This window comes from Phoca vitulina, unplaced genomic scaffold, assembly GCF_004348235.1.
Source record: "Phoca vitulina isolate PV1807 unplaced genomic scaffold, GSC_HSeal_1.0 scaffold59, whole genome shotgun sequence".
NCBI classification, from domain to species: Eukaryota; Metazoa; Chordata; class Mammalia; order Carnivora; family Phocidae; genus Phoca; species Phoca vitulina.
The window spans coordinates 8,098,183-8,106,269 of NW_022589762.1; the positions used below are offsets into that span (position 1 = coordinate 8,098,183).

The 8,087-nt window shown below is 40.1% G+C and overlaps 1 long non-coding RNA gene across 1 annotated transcript; it reads left to right on the top strand.

The window, feature by feature from the left end:
* The first annotated feature begins 3,975 nt into the window (after positions 1 to 3,975).
* LOC116623653 lies at positions 3,976 to 7,882 on the top strand. The gene is made up of 3 exons (XR_004297733.1): positions 3,976 to 3,994; positions 6,518 to 6,604; positions 7,780 to 7,882. It is a non-coding gene; the product is annotated as an uncharacterized LOC116623653 (long non-coding RNA).
* The last annotated feature ends 205 nt before the right edge of the window (positions 7,883 to 8,087 follow it).

The window sequence follows — 8,087 nt, forward strand, 5'->3', positions numbered from 1 at the left end:
GGAGCCTGTCCTGGGGCTCAATCTCACAACCTTGAGATCATGACCTGAGCAGAAATCCAGTCAGATGCTTAAATGACTCAGCCACTCCGGCCCGTAAGTTGATTTATTAATTAACAATATTTTGTGTAGTATGGCTCAAAAATGACAAATATTTGTATTATCTTCTCAAAATATTTCTTCTTCAACGGGACAATTTGTTTTATATACCATGGATCCTATTACTGCCAATATGATAAAACAAACAGGGACTGCCAATTCCCAAAATCAACTCTGGAGAAATAATAGATAAAAGGGAAATAAGCATCCAAAGAATTAACCACATTAGAATGAGACCATTCCCTGAGCAGATTGAAACCTAGATTGGACCGCTGACCTGAGAACAGTGGACTGGGCAGAGGGTGGTCAATGCCTGCAACCCCAGAGGGGAGCTGCCAGGGGAGGGGATGAGAGTGTAGACAGGAGGCAAGTTCTGATCTTGCATTTCCCACAATTCATTTTATCACTTGTTTTAATTTCATAGACACAGAAATCTGTGGCTGTGATCTAAGCCACTCACTGTGCCCATGACTACTATTAGGCAGGTACAAAAGAGCTACTAAGCTAAGAAGTTAAAGAAAAGAATAAAGAAATAAATAGTAGGGTAAATATAGATGAAGAACAAATTGCTGAGTTCAAATATCAATTTCAGTAAATTTCCAAGAAATGAATAAGGATGTAGAAAATATAAAATGCTAAAGGATATAGGGGATAGAAGAAAAGCCCCAGCATATACTTAACAGAGTCCTAGAAGAAACATAAAACTAGAGGGGAGGAAAGAACTGAAGAACTCTATCAATAGAAATTTCACAGAATAAAAAGAATATGTAAGGTCTCATTTTGGAAGCACTTATAGATTGCCACTGAAGATAAGGAAAAACATTCACACCCAGACAAACTGTAGAGAAATTTAAAAAAATACCAAAGAAGATTTTCCAGAAGAAAGAGCACATTATCTGCCAAGGAACAAGAATCAGATTGACTCTGAACTTCTCAAAAGCCACATTACTTATAAGACAAAATAGTATCTTTTTTTTCTGAAGTTTTATTTAAGTAATGTCTACACCCCATGTAGGGCTTGAACTCACAACACGGAGATCAAGAGCCACTGAGCCAGCCAGGTACCCCCAGACAAAGTAGTATCTTAAAAGAAGCAAGAAAATTGAATTTGAGATTGTATGTGGAGCAAAATATCATTCCTAAGTGAGAAAGAAATATGCTATACAAGCCACAATTTTATGAAATATACAAATAAAGCTGCTATTCATGTAAGAAGAAACAATGAAATTGAATTTAACAATAAAGGCCTAGGTAGTTTTATTGGCAAGTTTCATCAAGCTCTTAAGTAGTAATTTCTATTTTATACCAAAAAATAGAAGCAGCAGAAAATAGAGAGGAAAAAGTCCCAGCTCATTTAAAAAGCCTAGAATATTTTACTACTTAATTTTACTTTTTTTTTTACTAGTTAATTTACTAGTTAATTTTTACTTTTTTATAGAGTGATAAATTTTTATAGAGTAAATATCACAAATATTAAGTATACAACTCAAGAATTGTTACATACCTATATACCCATATATATGTATGCTAGATCAAGAATATTTTCTGTGCCACAAAATGTTCTCTCATGCCTGCCTCCCCTGCCTATAACTATATTGACCTCTTTTCATCATAGATTAGTTTTGCCTGTTTTGGACCTGTTTGAACAGTGAGAATTCTTTTTTGCTTCCCTTCTTTTACAAAATAGTGTACTTGTGAGATTCAGGTGTAGTGTTACACGTAGCTGTATTTCTTTGAAATTGCTATCTAATATTCTAGGGGCGAATGGGTGGCTTAGTTGGTCAAGCATCTGACTCTGGATCTTAGCTCAGGTCTTGAGCTCAGGGTCGTGAGTTCAAGCCCCATGTTGGGCTCCATGCTGGGTGTGGAGCCTACTTAAAAAAAAATGCTACCTAGTATTCTACTGTAAGACTACATCACAATTTATTTATTCTAAAAAAAAAATTTATTTATTCTACTGTGGTTTGGACATTGAATTATTTTTAGTGTTTGACTATTATAAATAGAGCTGATATGAGAGATAATGGGAAAGCAATAACAGGATTTCCTCTACCCACCAAAACACTTATATAAAGATATTCATATCAACAAGCATTAGCCAAAGTTGATGAAAGCTATTTTTTTTAGGAATTCTCACAAGAGGAGCTGCTGCATTATAGGGTATAAATAAAGCTCCAATGACTGAAACTAAAGATATGGAGCTCTATAAACTGTCTTACAAAGAACTCAGAGAATTAATTAATTTACATTTTTTCCAAGTTTTTATTTAAATTCCAGCTAGTTAAAAGAATTCAGAAAAAGCTTCTTAGAGAAATTCATGAACCACAAGAAAACACAGATAAACAAGTAAACACAATTAGAAAAACAATGCATGAACAAAAGTTCAACAAAGAAATAGAAACCATTAAAAACAAACGAATTCTAAAGTTAAAGAACACAATGACTACACTGAAGAATTCCATAGAAAGTTTCAATAGCAGACTCAGCCAAGCAGAATGGCTGGATGGATTAAAAAACAAGGCCCAGCTATATACTACCTACAAGAAACTCACTTCAGTTTTGAGGCTATATATATAGGCTGAAAGTGAAGGGATGGAAAAAAGGTATTCCATGCACATGGAAACCAAAAGAGAGCAGGGTAGCTACGCTTATATCAGACAAAATAGACTATTAGCTAAAACCGTAATAACAAACAGAAAAGGTCTGGACACCTGGGTGGCTCATTCATTGAGAGTCTGCCTTTGGCTCAGGTCATGATCCCAGGGTCCCGGGATCAAGCCCCACGTTGGGCTCCCTGCTCGGCAGGAAGCCTACTTCTCCCTCTCCCACTCCCCCTCCTTGTGTTCCTTCTCTCGTTATGTCTCTCTCTGTCAAATAAATAAATAAATAATATAAAAAGAAACAGAGAAGTTCATTATAAATGAAAAGGGGTCAACTCATCAAGAGGTTATAATAATTAGAAATATATATGCACCTGACATCAGAGCACCTAAATATTTAAGCACATACAGATCTGAAGGAACAACAGTATAATCATAGTAGGGATTTGAACAACGGATAGATTATCCAGACAAAAAATGAATAAGTAAATAATGGACTTGAACTGTACTTTAGACAAAATGGGCCTAAAAATATATGCAGAACATTCCATCCAATGACAGCATAAACACATTCTTCTCAATAGTACATGGAACATTTTCCAGAGTAGATCATACATCACAAATAAGTGTTAGTAAATTTAAGATGATTTAAATCACACCAAATATCTTTCCCAATCAAAATTTTACAAAAGGAGAAGAAGAGCTCCCAGCTGGTGAAAGACTGGTAAATTGATTATATTGGCCTCTTCCTGCTGAATGAAGATTCTAAACAAGCTTTGGTTTGTGCGGACACCGTGTCTGACCCAACCCAAACTTCCCCTACTGCCATGCACACCAAGCTGCCACCAGCAGGAGATTAGAAAAACTGAGTGGCATGCATGGATACGCTCATCGAGGAGATAGTGATTGGGGATCACATTTCAAAGGTCAGGCATCGAATGGAGGTTTCATATTCCCTATAACCCACAAGCAGCAGAGTTGCTAGAAAGGAAAAATGGCATATTAAGGCAGCAAATTGTTAACAGGTAAAACCACATTGGCTGGGTGGACTAAAGTACTGTCCCAGGCTTTAGTACATTTAAATGACCAACCAGTAGGGCCTATTGTCCCATATGCCAGACAGGGGACCCTGGCTGAGGCACCTAGTTTCGTGAAGGTCTGGAATTCACGAGAGACAGCCACTCCTCCGACTCCCACTGAGGATCGATGTGTTATGCTGCTAAGAACACCATGCTCCCACACACCTGGAAAAGGACTTATCTCCAGGAATTTGCACTTAGGATGTCCCACCAGGATGGGTGAGTTACTTCACACCCCGGGTGAGGGGAACTACTCAGTCTGCTGGGATCCCATTATCCTGCTGCAAGCTGGATCTGTTAAAATGCACTATACTTGGAATGGAACATACACCACTGAAAGAAGGGAGTAGGTGGGGTCCTGGTCTGGCCTACCCCACCCCAGTCCATCCCCTCACACCTGGCAGTGCTGTCTCCCCCAGCCAACATGTATGGTTTGTACAACCAGGTCACGTTTCTAAAGCTGCCAATCCATCTCCTCAGGGAACGGGGGAACGTTTTGTTTTCCCACTGGTGTGATCATTTTGCTATGTTATTGTTCCCTCCATTGGCCTATAGAATGTTATAACTCACATAGAAGCCCTTATTAAATTCACCTAACAAGCCTTGAATGATAGCCAACAAAGCCTGTCCTTACTGAACACTGAACGCTGAAATGTCTCGGACGAGAAAAGCTGTCCAAAGGCTCGTGAGCCTTTCTGTGTGAGGGCATCAACAGAAACAAAACAACATAATCATGTAGGTTTTAGTGTTTAGGGTTATTAGTAATGGTAACAGTAAAATAGTACCAACACTTTTTTTGTTTTAGCTTCTAGACATTAATTTTTATCCTGATAAGTGTTAAAAAAGCTTGGGTTGAAGAATTTTAGTTTCTGAGACTCAACCAGAAATGAAGCCAATAAAGGCCTGCGGGTATCTTCGTTCCCTGTTTCTACCCCTTGAACCTGGGACGTCATTTTGACTCTCAGGAGATCGTCCCCTGTTAGTTCCATTTGCTTAATAGCTATTTTTCTTCTCTCATGTTCTTTAAAGAATCCCCTAATTTTCCCAGCCCATAATGACCCTTGCCTTTTTGGCCTGAGGTTTTATTTCCTCAGCTGGGTGAGAAGCCCCCAGAGGGCAGTATTCCGGCCTCGTATTTCTTGTTCAAGCCCGCACTGGGCACTGTTTTTGTTCTTAGGCAGTGTCGTGGTGTCAGTGACTTCTCTCTGTTGTTCTGGGTGAGCAAGAGGGAGTTCATGGACCTTGAGAGGAAGCACATACTCATGGCAGATAGAGATTAGGCATGAAGGCTCCTGGAGATGGTCTGTAACAAGTCTTGGGAGCTGGCAGAGACTGTGGAGGCACACCAGCATCTTGTCAGTGGGTGTGCACCGGTCACGCTAGAGACAGAGAAGGTGGAGTTCAGACCAGGATCTGAGATCCTGGTGCCGGGACGGGGTGTTGGGGTGTTGCCTGAAGCAGGGGGCTGGGAATCCCTGGGGAGAGTGGCTTGAAGCATGAGACAGCTTCTGCTGTTAGGTGCTCTTTTGAACGGGCGAGAACTGATTGATCTAAGTTCTTTGAAACATGTTCGATGGGTTTGTGTAGAAGCTTCGGAATTAGCAGATATTGAAAGAACAGTGATATTCAGAGAAACTCTGCTGCCTGATATTCTATTTAATTTAGAAGAACATAACCCCCATCTTAGAAGATAAACTCTTCCCTCCCCATTGACACAACTGGGGAGAGGTTCCCATAATCTGTGTGACACACAGTCCTGTCATGATGCGCACACAAAGACAGGGTATTTCAGAGCTTCTAGGGAAGGATCTGAAATCTCTCCTCAGGAAAATGTGGTCTTTCGACTTAGACATCATTCGGCTGACAAAGACTAACGCTAGGGCTGTGAAGTCTAGAGAAGCAGTTCCTTCATTTTGTGAATGGATATCGTTCCCATGCAGTGAACCACACATTCAGAGTATTTGTGTAGCAATCCAATCTACCTTCCTGTTGGTCTTGCCTGATAGTCTAGTATTTTTGGTTCAATAGAGCTGCAATAGAGGTGAAACTCCCCGAGAGTCCTTGTTTCTATACAGTATGTATAGAATGGGGCTTGGCCAATCCTCATCCAATCCTCATCACGCCTATTATGCCCTAAGCTGTGACTTCATCACCCTGATCACCTAGGAGGTGAGAGAGCTGGGGCAGGGAATTCCATGTACTCTCTCAGATCTCAATGGCAGAGGTTGAACCAGGGGCCAGTTTATTCCCAAATGGTGTTCCTTGGCTCTATGCCCTGTTTGCTATGCTTTTTGTATTTTTTCTCTTCGTCATGTTCTCTCCCTTTTTACTTGAGATAGACCAACATATAAAGAAATGTAAGTACCATAGGAGGCCTTAGGGCACAGGGGAACGAGATGTATGAGAGAGTGTGTGTACGGAGGGAGGAGAAGGTATACATTATAAGGTGGGGAACATGGAAGCAATGTCTGTTCTTCTCTGATCTTCAAGGTCTTAATGACCCAGGGCTAAAGGTTTTAGAAATAATAATCTTTTATATAATGGACGTACCTGAGGGACATAGGTCAGGACTGGACTAGGCAGCCCATTTGTGGTATATCTGTGGAGCATGAGGAGGTATCCAAGGTCCTGCCTGAGTTGACATAAGGCCCAGGTATAAGGATATAGGAAATCCTGGGGAATCTGGGGATATGTGAAGGAATTTTCAGATGATGGTCTCTGACTCGCCATGCTTTGTCTTAGTCTTGCTTAGATGCAAGTATTCTCTGCATAGTGCTGTGCGCAAGGATAAAGAAAATGAGATAAAGATGGACCATCTGGGAAGGCCAGGTGAGTATTCTTTGCTCTTCACCTCTGGGCTCATTATGTCCATAAGGCGGGCGGTTCTAGTTACTTCCATGGTCCATGTGCTAGATGGCTGAAAACTCCACACTCAAACCTAGTCTCAGTGAGGCAACCCCCTCACATTCTGTTTAGCTTAAGAATTCTGTCTTCTCTCTAGGGAGAACATTTTCAAGTAGAAGTTTGGTTCTGAGCCCTCATTAACTTCATAATCTAGGGTCTCCTGTAGGTGGAAAAGTTTCTCTTTTCTCATCTATACTTACGATGTTTCTCCTCTTATCAGGGTTGTCTCTCAAGTGATTCAGTGACAAAGTTACCATTTTTTCATGCCCATGAAAAAATTAGGTGACTCTTCTCCAGGCACTTGTTATAAAGTTGCTTTTGTGATAGAGATAAGTGCAGAAGGACTTTGTAGGGATAGAATCATACAAACAGTCTGAGGAGACTGAAAGCCCATTGTTCTGGGAAACATTCTGACCACCAGGGGACCATAATTCCTGCAAATTGTGTATTTGCCTCTCCAGGTAAGGTTAGCTCTTCCCTTCTTTGTGCTATTCTGTGACTCCCTTGTGAAATTACAGAGAGATAACACACTGGACTCTTGGTTTTTTGGTCCTTCAACCTAGACATCATTGAGTTCTTCGTGTCCACAGTATCACTCCCTCAATATGAATGTTACATGTTAAACTTTTGTTTTCTCTCTGCTATGTAAAGTGAAAGTTGTGGGCTATTTGGTGAGGATTGACTTTTATAGTTCATGTAACATATCCCATTATATAATTATTATAACAATTATTATATAATGATACAGCTATTATATAATGATAACATTATATAGCTTTATTATTCAGTGGGATTTCTGCACAGATATTTTGAGAATCAGGCCAAAGCACAAGAAAAGGTTGGTCACTGAGGAACAAATCTTTCAAGCTTAAAACATTTTTTATATATTTAACTCGAGAAACAGTAATCTCTTGTGACAAGTATTTCCCAGACAATGGGTCAAGAATCATATATATAGTCCTGTCCTGACAGGATTTTTCTGAGTGTTTAATGATGTATAGAAAATTTTATAATCTGCATCTCTTTCATTGTTCTGCTGTCCAAAATGGGAGTTGCAATCTGCTGGGTCAGCGGTATAATCAATTTTCTTCTTGTTCCAGGCTGTCCTCTGGAGTCATCAAGGAGACAAGTTCTGGGAAGGAAGGAAGATGGGATGGGAAGAGATCCCTCACTACTTGTGAGGGTAGCAAGAGAGCCCAGGGGTTCTGAGGTTGAGATCTGTACCCCTGGACCATCAGTTTGAGAGTGGTTGAGCCTCTAAGGAATCACCTGTGACATCATATCCCAGACACGAGAGGGCTTCTTAGACCCTCATTATGTATGTTTATACTGAAAAAAAAAAAAAAAGATAATAAATATTTTGAGACTCTCAGAAAAGTTCTATATTACCAGGAGTTTTTTGTTGAAC